The sequence below is a fragment of the Arvicanthis niloticus genome, chromosome 10, assembly GCF_011762505.2.
Source record: "Arvicanthis niloticus isolate mArvNil1 chromosome 10, mArvNil1.pat.X, whole genome shotgun sequence".
Classification (NCBI taxonomy): domain Eukaryota; kingdom Metazoa; phylum Chordata; class Mammalia; order Rodentia; family Muridae; genus Arvicanthis; species Arvicanthis niloticus.
In genome coordinates this window covers 48230237-48252799 of record NC_047667.1, presented here as the reverse complement: position 1 = coordinate 48252799, position 22563 = coordinate 48230237, and the positions used below count along the sequence as shown (strand labels likewise).

Below are 22563 nucleotides of genomic sequence, written 5' to 3'. Positions count from 1 at the left end.
TTGTTTTGTTTCATATGGTTTGTTTGTTTGTTTGTTTTTGTCTTTCCACATTGACACACCTGTTGGGATACAAGTCTCTTGAACTTTTATGTGACAACCTCTGTAGAGGACGGCTTTCTTCTGATGATGTGTCCTAGAATGTAGGCCAGCTTTGTAGTGTTAGGTTTAAATTCCATATTCACGTCAGTGTGAGATTCCAGGTGGCTTGTTAAGTTGTACTTAGTAGGATTTGCGGCTACTCTGATTGTGTTAAAACCTGAGTGTCCAGCTTTCCCTACAGATTCCTAGAGTTATCTAATCCCTTTGAAAGTGAAGGCAGATGTGTTAAACAAGCATAGTGTATGGGGAATACCCCATGTGGTTGCTCTTCTGGGTTAGTCAGCAGTGTAAATATACAGGCACATTTCATTTGTCATTTGTAGCTGCAGTATCTACAAAAGTTGTTATCTTTCTCTGTTGGTTGCCATGAGGGTGAATGCTTTGACTGAGACTTCAAGTCTCCCTCTAACCATGTGCCCTCCGGCACAGGTCATCAACTAGATGCTTTAATTCTGTCTGATACTTAAAACTAGCTAGATTTCTAGCAGGATAAAGATGTGGTCTACACAAGAGTAGAGTTCTTCTCAACTAGACTTGGGAAACAGTTCTGTGAAGTAGCACCCACCAAGTGTGTCTGAGGTGTCAAGTTTGACATTCAACGCTGTTTATATAAATAATCCAGAAATACAGTAAAAATTACATTAAAAAACTGTAACTACAGCCCCTAGTTTTTTAAAAGAGACAATATATGTTAAAACAGTATTTAAAATAGTAAGACTACAAAACAAAGAAAGGTAAAGAGCCTTCCAAAGAATACTGAAGAAGTGTTTTTTTTTGTTGTTCTTTTGTTTTTGTTTTTTAGAAGAGAATAACAAGGAATGATGCAAAAATATGGGGGAAATGAGAGAGGAAAGAAATCAAGATAAAAAACAATTAAAGAAATGAAGAGATGAAATAGTTAAACATATGAAAATGCAGAATAAAAAATTACATAAGACAAAGGGAAAGAGAACAGACAAGAACAAAGCCAAGTGTAGGATGCCTTGTGTACACTTGATCTGGGACAAAAGGCCAAGAAGCAATAGAAGGTCTACATTCTGGTCCGAACTGGGACTGCAAGTGCCATGTTCCAGGTCTTGCACGCCCTGCTCGGCTAGGTGGAGAATGGAATGCTAATGTAATCTGCTTAGCTTTCTCCAGCTTTAGGCAAGCCGTCAAACCAGTTAGGGCTCTAAGTTTCTCCCTGGGCAGGCTCAGAGACTATTGAACTAGCCAAGGATGTGTTTCCTGGTGACCCCTAAGCTGTGAAACCCTCAGGTAGCCCCTCTAGATTCTGAATGTTTAGAGCCCTGCTGTGTTCCAAGAGCCTACTTCTGTGTGGCCCTAACACTGGGACACAGTGGAGACAGTTTTTTTCTTTTAAATCGACCCCTTTTAAGAATTAAGAGTGACCTATTTTTGTAGGCTGAACATGGTTTCAGCAGATGAGTCAGTCTGTGTGTGACTGAGCATCTGGGGTCCAGACTAACATACAAGCCCCTGGAAAAACTAGAGGGTGATGCAGGGGAGGGTAGCCAGCTCCTCACTCTAACCAGGGTTTCCCCTTTTAAAAAAGCAATGTTTTTAATTTTGGACTTATAATATAATTACACCATCCCCTCTCCCCTTTCCTCCCTTCAATTCTTCTAGTGAGTTCCCCTTGGCTCCTTCTCAACTTGATTGTCTCTTTGATAGCTCTTATGTATATACCCATATCCCCAGTTGGTTATCCAATAATACTGTGTGATGGTCTCATTCTAAATCTCTGAGAGCCACATGACTATTTGCACTTCCCAATCCTCTCTGGACCCCTACCACTCCAGTCTCTTGAAAGACACTCTCAGCTAAACTAAGGGCTTAGTAGCCTTACTCACACCTGGGTCAACCCTGGCTGCCCGACCCTGGCTGCCCGCTGGAAAGGAAACTTGTGATTGCTGTGTGTCTTCTGGTCAGCTGAGAGGTTTAGTCCTTAACTTGAGGGACCCTTCTCAAGGTGGCTTCTGGAAGAGCCCTTTGAGAATTTACTGAGCCACGAGATGAATTTCTTCTACAGTCTCATCTTGTTGCTGTGAAGGTTGCATCTCCGGACCAAAGCCCCAAACTGAAGGCAGCTGCCAGCACAGAGTAGTGGAGGTGATGTATTCCCATTTTGCACTGTGCTTGCAACTTCCTTTCACATCTGCTGTCCCAGTACAGAAGCCAGGATGGAAGAAGCTGTGAACTGTTGCGCAGGCCCAGTCTGTATTAGTGTTCTGATTTTCCAAGCAGTTTTAGGTTTTTCAGATGCTTCTTTATTAGTTCCTGTTAGGCCAAAGGTTTTGGGACAAAGCCAAAGATGGCGTGGGCCAAGAGGTCCCCATCCTTCTCTTTTGGCCAGGAGCCCATGTTCACAAAAGCCAGAGAAAACACTGGACAAAGCCAGCTCCAGATTCCAAAGTGACCACTGGACCTAAGACCACCCTATTTTAGGTTCCTAAAGACTCATGTCACCGTTCCCTCCCCTCCCCTTTAAGAAGCCCTACCTCAGCCTAGCCTTGTAACTTCACTGACCTCCTGTGAGATCAGTGAACCCAGCCCAGAGCTGCCCCCAGTAAGCCAGCCTTTATTCTACAATTGTGTTCAATTGGATTTGTTACCTCAGGGGAGAAACCTATCAGTTCCCAGGTTTTTTGATTGTTTTTTTTCCTCACTGTTTTCCCTCCAGAGACAGTTTCTCCTTTGCTGCACTATCTTCTCTTAGTTGCAGAAGCACTGCTGACAAAAGGAACGTCCATTCCACTATTTCTACCTCGTTTTCTACTACCGTCACCCCCGGCCTCTCCGTGCTGTATCATTTCTGATTCACTGGCTAAGAGACATTTGCAATGAGGCTTCTTCCCCAATGGGCTAGTACAACCTGCTTTCTCACAGAGAAAATAATTCTACCCATTAAGAATTCGATTTGTATATTTTGTTTTCTTTTGGTCGGGGAGGTTGCAAGGGCAGAGGGTGGATACCAAGGGACACAGGGAGATGAATAGGATGTGAAAATCAAGAAGAATCAATAAAAGTTAAGAAGAAGAAGAAGAAGAAGAAGAAGAAGAAGAAGAAGAAGAAGAAGAAGAAGAAGAAGAAGAAGAAGAAGAAGAAGAAGAAGAAGAAGTATTCCTCCTGTTTGGCTTTTGTTTCCCCAGAAAGAAATTTTAAAAAAACAAGTTTTGTCAGTGTTCGCAGGTGTTCACAGTCAAACGCCTTATGCAGACATGGGAAGCCAACAAAATATGCAAATATTTGAAACCATGAGACTTCCAGGTATCACCTGGGGTGTTTCCTCAAGATAAGGAATCACACACTAAAAGTGCTGTGCAAGGGAAACTATCTCAACAGGCCAAATTCCTAGCATAGTATCATCTCTGTTTCAAATTTTCCCATATTTTCTTATTAGTCATACACCTAAGCATTTTCCATGGAATTACTATGGCTTATTTTCCCTGGGTCACGTCATTACACATTCTGTGAGAATCTGCTCTTCCAACATCATTCCAATAGAGAAATCCGTGTCTTTAATTCTGTTCTGCAGGAAGAAAGCACCCTATTGGCTAGTTCACTTGCTGGTACATATGAGCTGAGTTCAGTTCATTGCATTTTCAAAGCACTTATTTTTTTCCTCAAGACATATGCTTTCCCGTACATTAAGGTTTGAAAACAGAATATCTGTCTCCTCTCACATGTAGAAGTGTGGACTTCCAAGAAGCAGACTGACATATGATCACTATAGTTTGGAAGATATAGGATTTGAATTCAGGAAATTTTTTTTTTATTAAAAATATGGCATGACTGCTCTGCGGGCAGGGGCAGGGGCAGGGGCAGGGGCAGGGCAGGCATGAGTATCGCTAAAATCAGGCATTACTGCTTAGGTTTGTCAGGGCAAAGAATGAAGAAAGTAGCCCTGTTTGGGAAAGACTAGAGTTACATTGAATAATAACCCTGGATAAACCCATTCTAAACTGGAAGAAAGAGAGAGAGAGAGAGAGAGAGAGAGAGAGAGAGAGAGAGAGAGAGAGAGAGAGAACTAGAAATGACTGTTGGATTGCCAGAAAAGAGCAAGTGGCCACCCAGATTACAAAAGGACAAGGATATGGACATCCAAGAAAGTAAGGAATCCTGACTTCTGACGAACCACCAAAGACCCTCATGAGGGTTTCTGCTTTAAAAATGTGCAGTACTTGAACATCCTATCTGGTCCATTCAGAAAACATTTTCCTACATTTCCATTTTACACCCTCTGTCCATTGAGTGCTGGAAAGAACTCAAGAAGTTAGGGAGACAAAGACATGGTCAACTTCTCCCTTCCTACCCCTCAAAGGCTTCCAGAGGAAGCAGACTGATCAGGGTATGGTGGTGTGCTATTTCTATACTTTAAAATTTGTTAGTAAATGTTCTCGTTACTGATTTGAACATGTTCATTAACTCAAAATGGTTATGTGTCCTGCATAACATGGTCTTGGACTCCTCTGGAGTTTTTAGCCTAGGAATGGGGAGGGACTATCTCTTCTATATAAACAGCAAAGGGATGAAGACAATGAACTTACGATTTGTCTTTGTAATAAGTTCTGTGTGATCACTCTATTGCAGGACATCATGGGTCATGTGATCCGATCAGTGGGATGATGATAAACCATGACCTGCAAAAAAAATTTTAAAATTAAAAAAAAAATGACAGTTCAGAGAATGTCAGCTAAGCCTTTCATTTATAAAAAGAGCCATTATTGTTAGCTGAAAGAAACAAGAGTTGATCATTCAGCTTTAGCTACCCCAGAAGTAAGCTGGTGGCTATGTTTCCCAAGCCTGCTTCTTGAAGCTCCTACTTCAGTGATTCCTCTGTTCACCCTTGAACCAAGCCACCACCACCACCTGTTCGAACACTTTTCTCATATAACTATCTCAGAATTGTATATATGATTCTGACTGGTAGACTCTAGACTATGTTCCAGTAACATCTTATCCAAAAACTGGTGCTACTTTTCTCAGTTTTCTGTTAATGGAATAAATATATGAGGTCATAAATTTATATAGAGAAAATTTATTTGGCTCTCAGTTTACGGGTCTTTGGTTGCTTGGCCCCATTGCTTGCAGAATTATGGAAGTACACCATGGTGACAGTTCGGTCATAGGAAGTAAAACAGCTCAAGTCAAGGTCAACCACAAAAGAGAGGCAGAGGAAAAGCCGGGACATAAGGCCTTCCCTGGGGTTCCACATTTTAAAGGTTCCACCACCGACCACCAGCACCAAGCTGTGGACTAAACTTTTACAATATAGACATTTGAAGGACATTCCAGATCCAAAATACAGCCGGCAAGAATAACAACAGACGCACATCAAGACATCTGCCTCAATCACAGGTACCCTTTGCTCAAGGTGGGTAAATCAGAAGTGTGATTCCCTCATTGATTTCTCTTCCAGGCTGTTGCCAAAGAGGAAATGCCCTCTTATTCCTGCCCCAACCCCAACTTTTATAAGGAAGAACTGGGTTTAGCAACTCCTTCACAGAGTTGTTGCTTGTTTGTCATTTATTCTATTTATAAAAGGAAGAGAAATCAGTATTTCTCATACTTTCATAGATCTACCTTTCATGCTTAATATATCATAATAAACATGAGAAATGATCAGGAAAAAAAAATATATATATATGTGTGTGTGTGTGTATACATATATATGTATGTACACACACACACACACATATATATATATATATATATATATATATATATATATATATATCATCATCATCTTCTTCTGTGAGTACCAACTATGTCATGTAGGAGTCATGAATAGTCACTAGGTAGAAACCATCCAGGAGATAATCCAAGGCTATATGACCAAAGGTTTATTACTTTCTCAGCATGACTCTCTTTCTACAATTATAAGAAGCCTACCCAAAGGCTGTGTGAACACAGTGCTTACCCACAACCTTTTCATCCCAGAATCTCTGTTCACTCCAAAGTCTATTCTAGAATCATTATCAGCTGCCAAATATTTTCACAACTCTCTGATAACAATTCCATAATGCAATAGCATGAGTAATGAATGAGACCACATCATCAACAACACATATAGCTCATGATGTAGTTGTTTGCTCAGTAGCTTTGGGACTTCCATTCCCACCTAGGTTTGGGTTAGGATAAATTGTCCCTTTCCTCTGAAATCTGTTTCTTCTTTCATATGCAGATATCTTTGGTCATAGAGTTTCCTAACCATAGAGAACAGTTCTGTTTCTTGACTTGGCATCTCTTTATCATGGTGTGGGTTTTCCTTAGGAGCTTGTCCAGCTTTACATTGAATAACCTCACTTGAGACTGTCCACTGGAAAACCTAATTTTCCTCAGATCTCTCTGGAGTAAGATCTAGATGTGCATATGAACCTTCCCCTTGCATGTCTATACCCACATATGGTACAGTAACTCCTTACTGTCTGGTACAATACCCTAGTTACCACAAACATGAACTCAATTCATCACCCTAATGAAGCCTCTAGGGTAGCGATTCACAAACTAGATTGCTGGCCCTTTCACAGGGGTCACCTAAGACCATCAGAAAACACAGATATTTGCATTATAATGCATTCATAACAGTAGCAAAATTACAATTATGAAGTAGCAACAAAAATAATTTTATGGTTGGGAGATACCACAAGAAGAAGAACTGAATTGAAGAGTTACAGTATTAGGAAGGTTTCGAACCACTGCTGTAAGGTCTCCTTAGAACTCTTGTCTTGGTGAATTTTAGTCTAAGAGGTCCCAGCAACTTCTGTGTTCACAGTTACTTTCTTCTACCTGTGGTTAAGTCTTTTATTTTAGTGGACTGCTTACACTGAGGACTTTCTAGCCTTCCAGCAATTCCTAACATTTCACATATACCACTGTTACAAATATCTTAGTACTGGCTACAAATCAGTAATCTCTTGATCCTAAGTTTCTATAACACTTTATAAGTTTTTTTTTTTTTTTAATAAACCCTCTTTGGGTAATATTGCTTAACTCTTGACTACTCTATCATGGAATTTTACATGTGGGGATACAACAGCTCAGAGCATCGTACTGACCTGTGCAAAATCACAGAGCCAAAAATGAAGATGATGCCATTTATACCGTAGTGGAAAGCCACATGATGCTCATCCATGAAGCACAAAGCCAGCATCTCCCTCTACCTCCTTCATCCCTTGGAACAACTATCCTACCTCCAGACTCACACTGCCGCTCCCAGGCACACAGGCACGCTGTTTGAACATCTGACAAACCCATCTCCATGATTATGGCTCACAGCCTTTTTTTTAAAAAAAAAAAAAAAAAACACCTCCACCTTGAATACTTTAGGGACAAATCTGTATCTTGTTAATGCCCATCAGTGTAAATGTCTACGTAAAACACTAAGCTGTCAGATTCCTGATGCTACAACAGCAAACAAGTAGAAGAGACCATCTAAATCAATCAGTGCTGCTCGCCATGCAATAAAGAGATGGCGACAGTCTGTGGGACACTAAACCTGTTGTTTCCCAACCCCACCTGCCTCCACATCTCCTCACCATCTTCTCTGCTTTCTAAGTTTGCACCAGTGGGTGTGAGACTCGAGTACATTGTTTATTTCTCATTTTCAAGATACCACTTCAAAGGTGTCTACAAAAAGTTTCAAAATTTTTGAGTGGCTTTGAAAACTTTCATTACTGCTCCTAAAAGAAGTAAGATATACATACCGTGAATTTTAGTTGTGTTCCATTGTGTCAGGACATTAAACACTGAGATGAAAGAATATGAATGTTTGGGGAAATTTTTTTCTAAGAAGCTCAACAAAGCTCAGCTTTTCTGGCCCCACAGTCTCAAAATTCCTTGAAACTCTATCTGAATACCATATAAAAATAAAATTGAGGGAATGTATTTCTCTCAATGACAGAATATAAAGTCATCAAAATGAAAAACTAACTTTGCACACACTTAAAAGTTAACAATTTTCTTTGTCATCTTTGAAGGTAGGCATTTTGCTCTGTGGCAAGCCTAGTAAGGTTTAACTTTAAAGTTAAGCACAATAAACAACTAGGAACAATAATTAATAATAACAGAACAGTTGTAACAGTTTTCTAGAAAAATATAAATATGAGGCTCTCCTTTTTCAAATGTTTTATTGTACTGCCCTGGCCGGCTGTCTCTTTTGTTCTGGAACTCTCTCTCTGTAGACCAGGCTGGCCTTGAACTCACAGAGATCTGCCTCTAGAGGGACTGAGGGCATGTGTAACCACTGTTTTTATCTATCCTGTGAGGATGGAGTTTGATGCTATGCCCACACGGTGAGGTGAAAAAACAGTAGCTGTTACGGTTAGTCAGGTGTGGCTACAAGGCATAGGTTACTTGAGCATAGCCTGCAATACTGCCACAGTTGATCTGATCTTCTCCACAGCTGCTAAGTGAATAATGGCTGAATGGTGAGCGTGGTAGAAGGTGCTAGACAAGGCATGATTCAACGTTTACTATCCCCAACAGGTTTCATTTCTCAAGACACAGACCCCACAATAAGACAACTTTATGCAAACGACTACTTCTTTACAAGAGATGAAAAGGGGGACATGAAAGTGTGAGTAACAGCAAAACCAGGAGGAAGAAAGTCAACCGTGTGCCGAGTTGGTCATTGGTGCAGCATGTGACAGCACACACCCCTGCTCAACCTCAAAGGGGCCAGACTAACGCCTCAGAATTTGATTTAAAAATAGGGTTTTCTCTAAAGAAGTATCCATCTACAATTCGCTTTTCCTCTAAGCCAAGGTGTGTGAGCTTTGTGGTAAAATAAAACAAAACAAAACAAAACAAAACAAAAAAAAAAACCAAAAAAACAAAAACAAAACAAAAAAACAGGAGGAGGGAAGATGAGGTGTGCAAAGTGACAAAGGTAAATCAGACATGGAAATGGAAATTAGTCATCTTTGCCTATTTCTGTGGAATGGGAGAGGCTGGGTGGCCAGTACTTGCTGACTGTAGCTGTGCTCTGACCTCTCTGTACTGGTAAATTAGCCCAGAACTTATTAAGACAAGTCTGCCAGTTTCACCGTAATGTGTTGGGGAGGGGAGGGGCTATTCATTTATCCACTTGTTTCCTGTCACATGCCCTAACTCTCCACATGCCGAAATTCTTGCTAAACAATTAGAGGTAAAACTTTAGATGTACTATCTGGACCAAGGGGAAGAACCAGACAGATGATTTAATAATTACAATCAATACCAGACATGTTTTATGGGAATTATTCAAAAGTATTATTCAGACTTGGGACAAAAAGACAGTCTTCCTGGAATAAGCAATGAGACTGGAGGAGAGTAGACACTGAAGGAGACTAGAGTGCTTCAGACAGAGTGAGCAGAGCGATACGATTGGGGAACTGAAAGTTTTTTATTCTCTTGGGGTGTGGGTCTTAACTGGTTGAGGATAAAAGGTGGGCAGATGTCATGGGAGACGAGCCTGGAAAGGCAAGCCACAGATAGACCAGAAAGCCACAAATACAACTTGGAGATTGCGTACAATGTAGAAATGGAAACCACCAAAGCAGTCATTTAAATAAAATAATTGTTTTCCCCTGAGGTAAAGAGGTGTCCAGGCTGTCTCCATGATGGACAGTATCCAGCATTCCCTCACAACCTGCCTTTTGTTTCTACTGCTGTTACTCCAAGTGTTCTTCCTAATTCTTCTCTCCCAAGATAATCTCAAGTCTCAAGTTGGCTGTGTCAGCCTCCTCAAGCATTTTGCTAGAGAAAAAGAGCAGCAGAGTTCACTCTTGCAAATTAGTCCGCACTTTACAGATCTTGGCGAGGCACCACACTCTAAATTTTGTTCCCTAGCTCCATGAATTTAATTTGGCCATTCAACCATACATTCTGTAAAGGACGCCAGAAAATGTATATTCTTGCCTATATGAGGTTGCTTTCCCTAACAAAATATTACAGTTCTGATCATAAAGAAGGAAAGAGGGAGTTTTAGAGTGACTGCTAGATGTTTTCATGCCAAACCATATTGACACTGTTTAAAGGTCAGTGGCCCATTACCAAGCTACAAAGCTGCAGGCTTGGGATACATGCACGTCATTGTGTTGAAGTACATATATTCCTTGCATACTCTTTAATTATACAGAGCTTAAAACATCATCATTATTGTTATTATTGTAGTTTTATTTGTATGAGTGGTTTGCTTACATGTGTGCTTGTGCAGCAGTTATGAGCCTGGTACTTTCAGAGGCCTGAAAAGGGCATCTCAAATCCCCTGGAGATGGAGTTACAGACAATTGCAGGCCATCATGTGGGTGCTTGGAATTGAATCCAGACCTTTTGGAAGACAGGGACTAAGTCTTCCTGCTGAGAAATCTCTAGAGTTCCTAGCTGTAGGTTCTTCCTTCCTTCCTTCCTGTCTGTCTTTCTGTCCTTCTTTCTCTTTTTAAAAATAATCATAAAGGAATGTTTAAGCTTATCATTCTCTTTAAGTTTGGTCTGCTGATGTGTTTATATATATTTTTTGTCTTCCACTATGGCAATGTGATATATTTTTCAATTTGTGTGTCTTCTAGGATGTCTAGGGATCCAGTGTCCACACAGCAGCAGACCAGGCGGGTGTCTGCTCAAGGCAGCAGGCCCAGGCCCAGAGGAGGGGTGGAACAGGAGTGGTATTCCACAGGGGCGGAGTTTGGGTGTCTGCTGGAACCTGAGTGCTGCCTGCACCCAGTTATGGGTCTGGGGCAGGTGTAGGGCGGTGTGTGAGTGTTCTTACCTGCCGCTCTGGGTTCAGTGGTCCCTCTAGGATGTCTAGGGATCCGGTGTCCACACAGGAGCAGACCAGGCAGGTGTCTGCTCAAGGCCTACAGTTTTTAAAATATAAAACTATTAAGTATAACCACAGCTTCATGGTATGATGACATTTGTCTGGTTTTTGTTTGGTTGGTTGGTTGTTTTTTTGGGGGTTTTTTGTTTGTTTGTTTTTTAGATTTTTACTTAATGCCTACTTTTCCTGAAATAATTATATCTACTTCTCTCTTTTACCTACCACTATGAGGAGTGTGCACACTACAATATGGCCTTGGGTGGCCTGGAACTTGCTACCTGGACCAGGCTGTCCTTGAACTCATAGACATCTACCACCCATCTCTGTGTTCCAAGTGAATGCTGAGATTAAAAGCATGTGGCACAAAGCACAACATAAAATTTACATACCTTTATAGTATATGTGTGTCCTAAAAGCCAAAGTCAGTGTCTTGCAGATGGCTTTTTTGTGAATTGGTTTGAAATGGTTTATTATCCTTTCAGCCTTTCTCTGTGGAGTTGACAATTGAATCCATATGCTTTCTATGCTATTAATAACAAATAAGGACTGACTAGTGCCATCTGGTTAGCTACATCCTGGATATAGAGATCTTTTATTTTTCTTATCCTTTCTTGATATCTTCCCTTATGGTGCAGGGAGTTTTCCACACCTATATGCATTTTGATACCTCTCACCTTATCTCCTACAGTTTTTACTGTACTGCGAATATGGTATCTCTTAAATATGGTATCTCTTATTGTCTTTCACCTGGTGTTTACCACAAAATTTGCATACACTATCACATAGCTCTAACTGCCTGTTTAAGCTGATACTTGAACTCAAGAACTATCTACACTATCTCTCCATTCCACACACATTTTGTTTTTGATGTCATACCTTTTTTATTACATATTTGTAACTGAATACTAAGTTATATTAATAGTTATTTCTTTTAAGTTTATACCAGACATATGTAATTTATATTACAGCATTTTGAATGTGACTACTTAGTTTGCCTGTGATTTCATACTAAACTCTATGTTTTCATGTTACAGATTTGTGTCTTTCTACAACAGCTCAAGAAGTTCCTTATGGCGTTTTCTTGAAGGCATGTTTAATGTCAATGGACCACCTTAGTTTTTGTATATGGGAAAACCAATCTCTCTATTTTTTAATAATAACTTTTTCCTAGCACTTTCAAAATATCTCAGTCTTTCATGAACTGCAAATATTTTTCTGAAAACTGCTTATAGCTTTAGTTGAGTTCCCCTTTGTGTGAAGAAACTTTTTTCTTTTTCTTTGTTATCACTTGTAAGACTTTGTCTTTGATTTTTGAGAGCTAATTACAGTATGTGTTGGCAAAGTCCTCCTTGGATATGATTTAATTAAAGACCTTTGAGTGTCCTGTGCTTGGATGTTCATATCTTTCTCCAGACTTAAAATGTGTTTGCTTATTTTTTTTTTAAAAAAAATAAACGTACTGTCCATTTCATAGTGAATTCATTTTCAGTAATTTCTGTAATGAAAAAGTTAGGTCTTTGAATCCTATAAGATTTTCTAATGTGGGATTTTTATCTTCTTTGCATGGTTTCAAGTGTTTTGTCTTTGGATATATGAACCCTTTCTCCTCTACTTGACTACAGGCAGGTGGGATAAGTTTGTTAGAACATACAGTGGAAGCCAAACATTAGGTAGAGCTCTTGGTATTCTGCAGAAAAGTAGTAAAAAGGATTGAAGGAGCCAGAGGGGTCAAGGACACCATAAGAAAACTCAGTAACCTGGGCTTCTGGGGGCTCACAGACTAGACTGACAATCAGGGAGCCCGCATGATTCTGACCTAGGCTCTCTGCAAATGTGTTTATGTAGCTTGGTCTTCTTGTGGGACTCCTAATTGAAGTGGGGGCTGTCTTTGATCCTTTTGCTTGCTTTTGGGACTCTTTTCCTCTCACTGGATCATCTTATTCCAGCCTTAATGTGAGGAGAAGTGCCTCATCTTATAACTTAATATGTCATGTTTGATTGATATCCCTGAGAGGAGTGCCCTTTTCTGAAGTAAAATGGAGGAGGGGGGGATCTAGGGGTGGAAGGAATAGGAGAGGTGTGGGGAAGAGATTAAGAGGAGACAAGGAGGGAAAACTGCGTTTGGGATGCAATATGTGAGAGAAAAGTAAATTTTTTAAAATCTTAATAAAAGGAAAGAAAAAAAGCTTCTATAAAATCAGGTTGTAAGCAAATCTGTAAGGCATTTTCTTAAATTAGTGATTGATGGAGGAGAACTCATACCATCATGGGTAGAGCCATCCCTGGTCTGGTGGTCCTGGGTTCTATAAGAAAGCAGACTGAGCAAGCCAGGGAGAGCAAGCCAGTAAGCAACACCCCTCTATGACCTCTGTACCAGCTCTTGCCTCTGGGTTCCAGCCCTGCCTTGCTTTGATGATAAACAGTGATGTGATTGATATATATATATATAATAAACCCTTTCCTCCCAACTTGACACACTGTCAACCATAGCAATAGAAACCCTAACAAAGACACCCTCCAACTTGACACACTGTCAACCACTTCTAGCTCTCCCACAAGACCCCACAATTTCCAAAAGTTTTACCAATGGCATCACTGTGGGGAATACGTATCTAACTCATGGGTCTTTGGGAAGCCATTCACAATGCACACCTGTACTGACTGGTTTTGTCTGTCAACTTGACCCAAGCTGGAGTTATCGCAGAGAAGGGAGCTTCAGCTGAGGAAATGCCTTCATGAGATCCAGCTGTAAGGCATTTTCTCAATTAGTGATCAAGGAGGGCGGGCCCATTGTGGGTGGTGCCATCCCTGGGCTGGTAGTCTTGGGTTCTATAAGAAAGCAAGCTGAGCAAGGAAGGGGAAGCAAGCCAGTAAGTAACATCCCTTCGTGGCCTCTGCATTAGCTCCTGCTTCCTGACCTGCTTAAGTTCCAGTCCTGACTTCCTTTAGTGATGAACAGCAATGTGGAAATGTAAGCTAAGTAAACCCTTTCCTCCCCAACTTGCTTCTTGGTCATGTTGTTTGTGTAGGAATAGAAATCCTGACTAAGATAACACCTTAAGTTTAATAAAGTTCTGGTGTGAATCTGTACTCATTAAAACCACTTGCATCAACTTTTTCTTGATTTCTTTTCTTTCCTATACCTTCTGTATTTTTAACTTCTCTCCATTGTAGTTCCTTGTTCCTTTCCTCATGCTCGCAGGCTTAACCCTGCTGAGAAAAAAAGGACTTTATTGATGTAGATACAGTACACATTATACTTACTTGCTTGAGAACATCTGGCAGAATTCTTCTGAAAAGGGTGGTTTACTGTAAATTTGAAGAGGTTACTGACTTAAGTCTATGGTGAAAGCAGTCAGTTCTGACCAGAACTTCTTGTGACATATGGCTCTAGACACAAGTTGTCTGACTGTCTAGACTTAATTTAGAATAGTATTTCTTTTATCTCCACTCCTAGATTTTCTTTATCTTTCAGAAGAATTCTTATAAAATGTCACATGAGTTATGTTTTCAATTGACACTAGACCAGTTTGGAAGTCTGCCAAGGTAACAGGAAATTCTGGTTTTGTTCTATTCTAAGACCAGCTGGCTTAAGTCTACTCTTAAGACTACTTAATGTCTTCCAATTGTTAGCTTACGGCTAACGTACAACCCAGAATGCATGCTACAGCTTTCTTATATCTTACATAAGATGTATAGAGAGATTGAAGCCAGTAATTAGTAATGATGTAATTGCTCTCTTTGTGGGCAGATAATTATGGTTTATTAAGCTTGCCTTACAAATATATCTTCAATTAGTAACCACCTTTATAATTTCAAAATCCCATGACCTGTGGAGCTATTCCATGCTACCAGTAAGAACAAAATAATTACCAAGGCAACATCAGGGTGTCTACAAAGATTTTACTGTGTAATGATGAGCCATTATTATTGAGAATTCTCACCCCTCATATGTTCATCATTTGGGGAAAAAAGAAATGAAGGCCCTGTATAAGAATTTTAGTAGTTGTTTCTTTAAAATAAATCATTGCTTTATCCACAGTCATATACTTATTGACCAACTTCCTTTGTTTGGCACTATTTATGTAGAAAGACTCATTATTGTGGTGCTGTAGACAATGCAAATCACTATAATACAAAAAAAAAAACAGAAAGTACTAAAGGTTATAAAATTATATAATATATAATTAGAATAGAAAACAAACTAACGAAAAGCCCACAGAACTCCTAGCAGAATAAAAGACGATCTCATTGAAATTTGATGAGCTGAAACTTGTTAATCCTTAAATAATGAGTCTGCATGAACATTACCACATACTTATACACAAAGGTCTCACTGTAGCAATGCTACTAAAACCACTGTCAATGCAATTGGTAAGAATAATTTTAAAAATACTTCTAGTGTGATCTTCCCTATCCTATATTTACAATAGTATTACATGCATATAGTCAGAATGTACAGACAGCAATTATGTGCTCTTATGATTTGTTCAGTAAAATTTGGGTGTTTCATGGTCAACTCTGTGCTCAGGTTAATGTCTTATTCTAGCTGTTTGAGTTGTCTATAGCTCATTTTCTAGTGGTTTCTTCAGGAAGGAATCATGTGAACAATTTATCTGTCTCCATTGTAGTGAAGGTTGGATTTGCTCAATGTAAATTTTTTTTCTCCTTTTTTATTTTCTTGAGTATTTTTTATTTTATTACTTTTTCCCTGATTTAAAGTATTTGTAGTAGGCTGAAACAGTGGCACCCAAAGATATTCAGCTTTGGAATCTATAAGTATTACCTTATATGACAAAAGAGATTTCACAAGCATCAAGGATAAAGAGAAGGGAAATTATCTTTATTTATCCAGGGGGCCATCAGGGTCATGCCTTCCTTGTGAGAGTTAGCCAGAGTCAGATTTGGAATGAAAGAAGGTGGTGATTAAAAGGAGAAACTATAAAATGTAGAGCTGCTAGGCAAGCATGAGGAGAACCTCCCTAATCTTGTGGTCCCAAAAAAAAAAAAAAAAAAAAAATGAATCCAGTGAAGGAGAGCCAGAAGGAACCAGTTCTACTCACATCTTACCTAGACCTTTGCCTTGTAGGGTGAATTCAGATGTCTGGTCTTTAAACCTAAAAACAACATATTTCTGTTGTTTGAAGTCATTTAGCTTGTGATCATTCAGTATACTGAAATAGAAACTAATAGAGTATTAATCTCAGAAAGTAGGATGATAATACTTTTATCATCTATGTGTTCTTCAGATATTTTAGCCCAAAAATTTTGCTACAGCATGTCTCTGTGTATTGACTATGCAGGATTAGTATACAGTATGTCTGTTCAATGTTTTTAGCATTTTTCATTTATAATACTTGTTTCAGTCTTAGAAGATTCATAGCCTGACATATTTCAAATCTTCTCCACTTAGTTTTGGCATTCTCACTTTTTGTCGAATGCTGGATCCTGCACAGACAAACCGGGAGCCATCTTGAACTCCTAACTTTAAAGACATTGCAAACTCACAGAAGGAATTAGATACTTTAACTTAAAATCTACACACACCTGGACATGACTTGGAGAAACTGAGAATTGAGATAGGGAAACTTTGTAAGGCAGAGGGGTTCAGGTGAGCTAGATAGGTGTTGCTTCACCACACAGTGACACAGTGAACACAATGACATAGAGGACCGGGTGACATAGAGGACACAGTGACACAGTGCATACAGTGAACACAATGACATAGAAGACACAGTGACACAGTAGACACAGTAAGATAGAGGACACAGTGACACTGTGGACATGGTGACATACAAGACCCAGTGACATACAAGACCCAGTGACACAGTGGACACAGTGACACAGTGGACACAGTGACATAGAGGACCTGGTGACATAGACTGGACTCAGTGACATAGAGAACCTGGTGACATGGAGGATACAGTGACACAGTGGACAGAATGACACAGTGGACAGAATGACACAGTGGACACAGGGACACAGAGGACACAGGGACACAGAGGACACAGGGACATAGAGGACATAGGGACACAGTGGACATAGTGACATAGTGGTCACAGTAACCACGATGGACACAGTGACATAGAGGACACAGTGACACAGTGGACACAGTGACACGGAGGACACAGACATAGTGGACACAGTGACACGGATGACACAGACATAATGGACACAGTGACACAGAGGACACTGACACAGTGGACACAGTGACACTGTGGACACAGTGACACTGTGGACACGGTGACACTGTGGACACAGTGATATAGGACACAGTGACATATAGGACACGGTGACATATAGGACACGGTGACACAGAGGACACGGTGACACAGAGGACACGGTGACACAGAGGACATGGTGACACAGAGGACATGGTGACACAGAGGACATGGTGACACAGTGGACATGGTGACATAGAGGACAAAGTGACATAGTGGACATTTCTTGTGTCTAAACCCAACCATGAAAAATCCAATCTCCACGCCTCACACATGCTGACCTTCTCATTCTTTTCTTCTCTTACCTAAACATTGCAAACTTGTCATTCCCGCTTCAGTGACCTCTCTGTCCTTAAAGTTCCGGAACTGTGTTATGCCTTTGACCTTTACTTTCAGCCCTACAGAGCAGATGATTTTTATACCTTATTTACTGAAACCAATTCTTTTCAGGCACTATCCAGGAACTATCTCTAATGTTCACAATGACCCAGAAATAAGGTGTTTATTGTAGTGGTTTGCATAGGAATGCCTCTTACAGACTCATAGATTTGAATGTTTGGTTACCAGAGAGTGGCACTATTAGGAGGTGACCTTGTTGGAGTAGCTGTAGCCTCATTAGAGGAAGTGTGTCACTGGAAATAAGCTTTGGGGTTTTGAATGCTCAAGTCAGGCCCAGTGTCTCCTATTTCCTGCTCCCTACCTATGGGGAACCGTGGAGTTGGCCTGACCTAGCTGCTCAGAGAAGCATGCATCATAGGTTTTTCAAGTTAGAGTCCATGGCTCCTGGGGCACAATATGCCTTCCAGTTCCTGAGAGACTGGCAATGCTCCCTTGGGCTGTGAAGGTTTCATGCTCTTTGTGTTTCTCTGTAGCCAAGGAACCATAGAAGCTTGACAGGACAATTGATCTTAGACATTAATCTTGTGTACCCTGCATAGCTTGCAAACTTCATTGTGTCCTGGCAACCGTATTAATCCTGGCAATTTCCATTATAATCTGTTTCTGATAATTGTATAAGAGGTCTGATTATTCTCAATAAAATGGTCACAATCTCAGTGTTGCTGTGGCCCTCCAACCCAAGCTTGGTGTCATTCCTCAGAGCTGTATCAGGTAACTTTGACCAGGTAAGTTAGTGTGGCCTATCCAGATGTAGAACTCTCAGCTACCTCTCCAGTACCATGTCTGCCTGCATGCTACCAAGCTTTCTGCCATGATGACAATGGACTAAACCTCTGAACCTGTAAGCCAGCCCCAATTAAAGGCTTTCTTTTATAAAAGTGTACATGGTCATGGTATCTCTTCACAGCAATAAAACCTTAACTAAGACATGTGTTAATATTTCCCTTTGATAGATGAGGAAAATAAGATTCTGAGTGGTTCACAAAAGTTGCCCAAATTGCTCAGCTAGTAAATAAGAGTCTTTAAAACTGTTTTCTCAACATTATACTTTCTCCAACCTCGGCCTTGTTTTATTTATACATTTTGCTCATTCGTTGAACTAATGTGCACCAAACTAAAATCACTAGGAGGCCTTGTGAGTACTTGCTACTACAGCATAAAATAGAATTAATAGGGGGTTATTGAAAATTTTAATCCCAATCCAGAGATTTTCTACTCCACCTTTGATTACTTAGTTCCTGGATAAAAGACACACACAACCTTTATATTTACAATAAGCCTTAATCAGCATAAGAGCTGGGCAGGTTTCTATCCTCTATGTTATTATGTCTATTTCCCAGCCGATAATTCCACTATATAGTTTGCCATGTTTTGTCTGGGCTGCTCTTAACTCCAATTAGCCAACCCACATGGCCATTATTTCATGACTCACCTAACCCTTGGCAACTTTGTCCTCTACCTCAAGCCCAGGAACCCTAAACCCTGCCTATGTCTCTTCTGCCCAGTTATTAGCTGTTGGCATCTTTATTCACCAATCAGAAATAACTTGGGGGCAAGGTCACATAGTTACATGTGAACTCTCTCATCTCTGGAGCAACCAGGCCTTGAGGGCCTGCACCTAGCATTACAATACATAGCAATGGACCAAACCTCAACACTAGGGAGACTAAGTAAAGTTTTAGTCAATGAACAGATGATGAAGGAGATAAGACAGTTGATTCAGGAATGATTATGATGCCTTTAGTCAACACCATGAACCAGGAGGATGGGCTTAACCAGGAAGGCAGACTTTTCTACAGTGGACATGCTGTGTAGAAGTGTCCATTACATCTCTGTAGAGATGCAGGTGAGGGCCAGAGGTACAGTGGTTAGGAACATGCTCTTTGGTGTCAGAAGTTGTCGGTCTTGAATTTGTGAGATTTCTTTGAGCAAGTTTACCTGCAGGTCTCGAGTTGTGTTTATGATAGGAATCATAGTGAAACCTACCTGAAAGAGTTATGAGGGGGACAGAAGTAAACAAGTTTCATAAGATGGCTAGTACAATGCCTATAGTAGGCTGAGTACACACTACATGAGAGTATCTTGTTTTACTAATGATGCAAATAGTTACAACATATGTGACTTTAGAATGGAAATTATCTGGGTTTTTTTAAAGTAACTTTAGATGTTCTTGGGTATAAGCAGTGATACTGGAAGAGCACAAAGAGAAGGCAGTGCAAATACCTTCAGGCTAGGCAGCTAGAGAGGTAGTATGAGAATATTTGGACAGATGGTGGATGGTGGGACTTGGGAAAACTGAGAAAGAACATTCCAGAAGAGAGAAACTGTTCCCTTGCTGGAGAAGGTTACTAGCATGCCAAAGTTAAGACTTGTCTGTTGTTTCATTGTTCAAAGCACTGAGAAATTTATCAGTGTTTACATATTGAAAATTAAAAACAAAGAAATATTATACATATCTAGGCCAGATCATGGTTTGTTGAGGTCTTGGACTTTGGAACAGAGGAAGAAGAAGGCTGGGGCCAGAGGAGTAGACAGAGGAAGAGAAGAGGGTGAAAATTTAAAAAGGCAGAGTAGAGAAAAGGCAAGCTGAGAGAAGGGAGGGAGAAGAGGGAAGGGGAGGGGAGGAAAGGAAAGGGGTAATAAAGAGAAGGGGAGGGAAGGGAGAGAAGGGAGGAGAAGCAAAGGGAGGAGAAGGGAAAATAAGGAAAGAAAAAAAGGGGAGGGTAGAAGAAGAGAAGAGAGGAGGGAAACCAAAGACACTGAATATAAAAAGCACTTAGGGAAGAGAGAGCCATTAATATCATCGAGGTGGCACCAAGATTCCTGTGTCCATTCCATGTCACAGACGCCACTCATACTTGTGACCTCATTTTGGGTCAGCAAAGAATGACTATGAGGCAAAAGGGACATAATTCTCAGAGATCATCCAGAGCTAGAGATGAGAAGAAAAGCCCCATGTGGAAGGTCAGTATGTCCGTGAAAGGACCCTGCATAGCCAGATCCCTGGAATTGTGAGGAGGGGCGCTGACTTCCAGAGGCTTTTCAAAAGCAAAGATGAACTTTGCTAGCTCAACTATCCCCTGGACAGAGGCAGGTAGAAAGCCAGAAAGTTTGTCCCATCCGCCACACTTACGAGGGATTATGAGGGATAATCAGGACATGTTGAAAAGAAACACAAAGAAAATCAACACTCTAACCATCCGTGAATTCAAAAGTAAACACAAATACTATTGTCATCTATAATAGTTAACATTAATATTTATATTCTCTGAGAGCCAGGAATGCACTAAATACAAAATTATGGCTTAAAACCAGGAAACCACTTGATAAGCTTAAGATCATTATTATGATTGATACCAAGACTCTATACTCCCTATAACATCCTGTAAACTGAAAGTCATTAGATAACAGTGGGTAACTGCTCTACAAGGAGTTACCAAGAAGCCTAAGTGTTGAGATCCTGCACTCTCGCTCAACGCTTTGGCTCAACACTTTGGGGCTAAGTGCTCTGGTCAAGAGAGAGAGAGTGGGGCTCTTGGGGCAGGAGACTCGAAGAATGGAGACAAGACAGGGTGTGATCAAGTCTCTCCTTTATCAAGTCTCTTCTATTGAAGGGAATTCTGAGGGATTTATATACACAAGCAGGAGAACACAGGTGAAAACACTTTACCACGTGCACCATACAGCTGAGGTCACTAAACAGCAAAACAAGCTATGTGGGATAAACAATATATTTATCAGAGTGTGCTTCAGCTGTTATAGGCTTTTGACAACCAAGTCTTTCATCAGGGTATATGGTTCCAGATGGCTGCAAAGTTGATCTAGCCGCTTTCTACTAAAGTCGGCTCCCAACACCTAAGGGAGTATATATAGCTTGTCAAGGGCAGAGAAAAGAACAAACAAACAAACACAATTTTCATAAATAAAAGAGGAAGTTGCCCAGCACAGAGACATTTAACATGTAGGATCCTTGGCTAACACTACAAACACAATATCCCAAACATTTTACCTTTCTATGATGTTACAGGAGGGAAGAAGAATGCAGAAATAGGAAGTCATATGTCCAAGGGCACTTGCTTAGTGACTTGAGTCAAATTTAGAATCCCTAACTCCAGATTTCTCACTCAGCTCTCTTTCTGGGAATCTTTTCTCCATGTAGAATACATACAGGGTTAATTATTCCTTTGAAGGAAATGATAAGGGAACTAACACAGAGACCACATAGGTTAACATGGGGCCAACTGAGGCTGGCACACAGCAGCAGTATCCCTGAGTGGCTTCCAGAGACCAGAACAAAGTAGCAGGCTAGGTGTGCTCCAGGGGAATGAGGTTCCAGAACAGAGACCATGGTACTCAAGGCAATGACCAATAGAACAGTGATGTGTATGCTAGGCCTGTACATTACACATCCATAAAAAACTACAGACATTAGTCTGAAATTAAAAAACAAAACACACATTTTCTTAAATATTGCCCATAGTTATAAACATTTACTTTTTCAGCTGTTACTTGTTTAGGTAATAACAACTTTGCAAAACATAGTAACAAAAATGTAACTGCTTACACCCCCCCCCCACACACACACACACAAAGTCTCCTGAGTCACCAAGACAGAGATCACAGAATATCTTGCCCAGTGTGTAGCCCATGGCAGGCTTTCCAGTAGTAACACCTGGGGTTATCTCATTTATGTAGCATTTTTATTCAGCTTCTTTTAATAACAGATAAAAACAGTGGAAATATAACTATAGATAGATGCATAAGAGAAAATATAAAATTATCAGGCACAAAGATCCAAATATAACTGAATTTACTTAGTATAACGATGAATAGCCTTTGGACTTTCTGGAGGTTCAAGAGATGAGCACTGTATTGTAGCACAATGTAATCCTTATGGGGATATGAAATCGTCTGGAAAGATTTTGAGATGTGTTGTATCTTCTATTGAAAATAGCCAAAAAAAATACTAAAAATTTAAAAATTATCAAAAATTTACCTAAAAGTTTTGGAAGAGAGAATTTACAAAACAGTCTTGCTCAG

General features: G+C 40.2%; 1 long non-coding RNA gene across 1 annotated transcript in view; it reads left to right on the top strand.

Annotated features, from left to right (window-relative positions):
* LOC143443708 (uncharacterized) overlaps positions 1 to 22563 on the top strand; it is a 151316-nt gene that overhangs the window by 107351 nt on the left and 21402 nt on the right. The window lies entirely within an intron of this gene.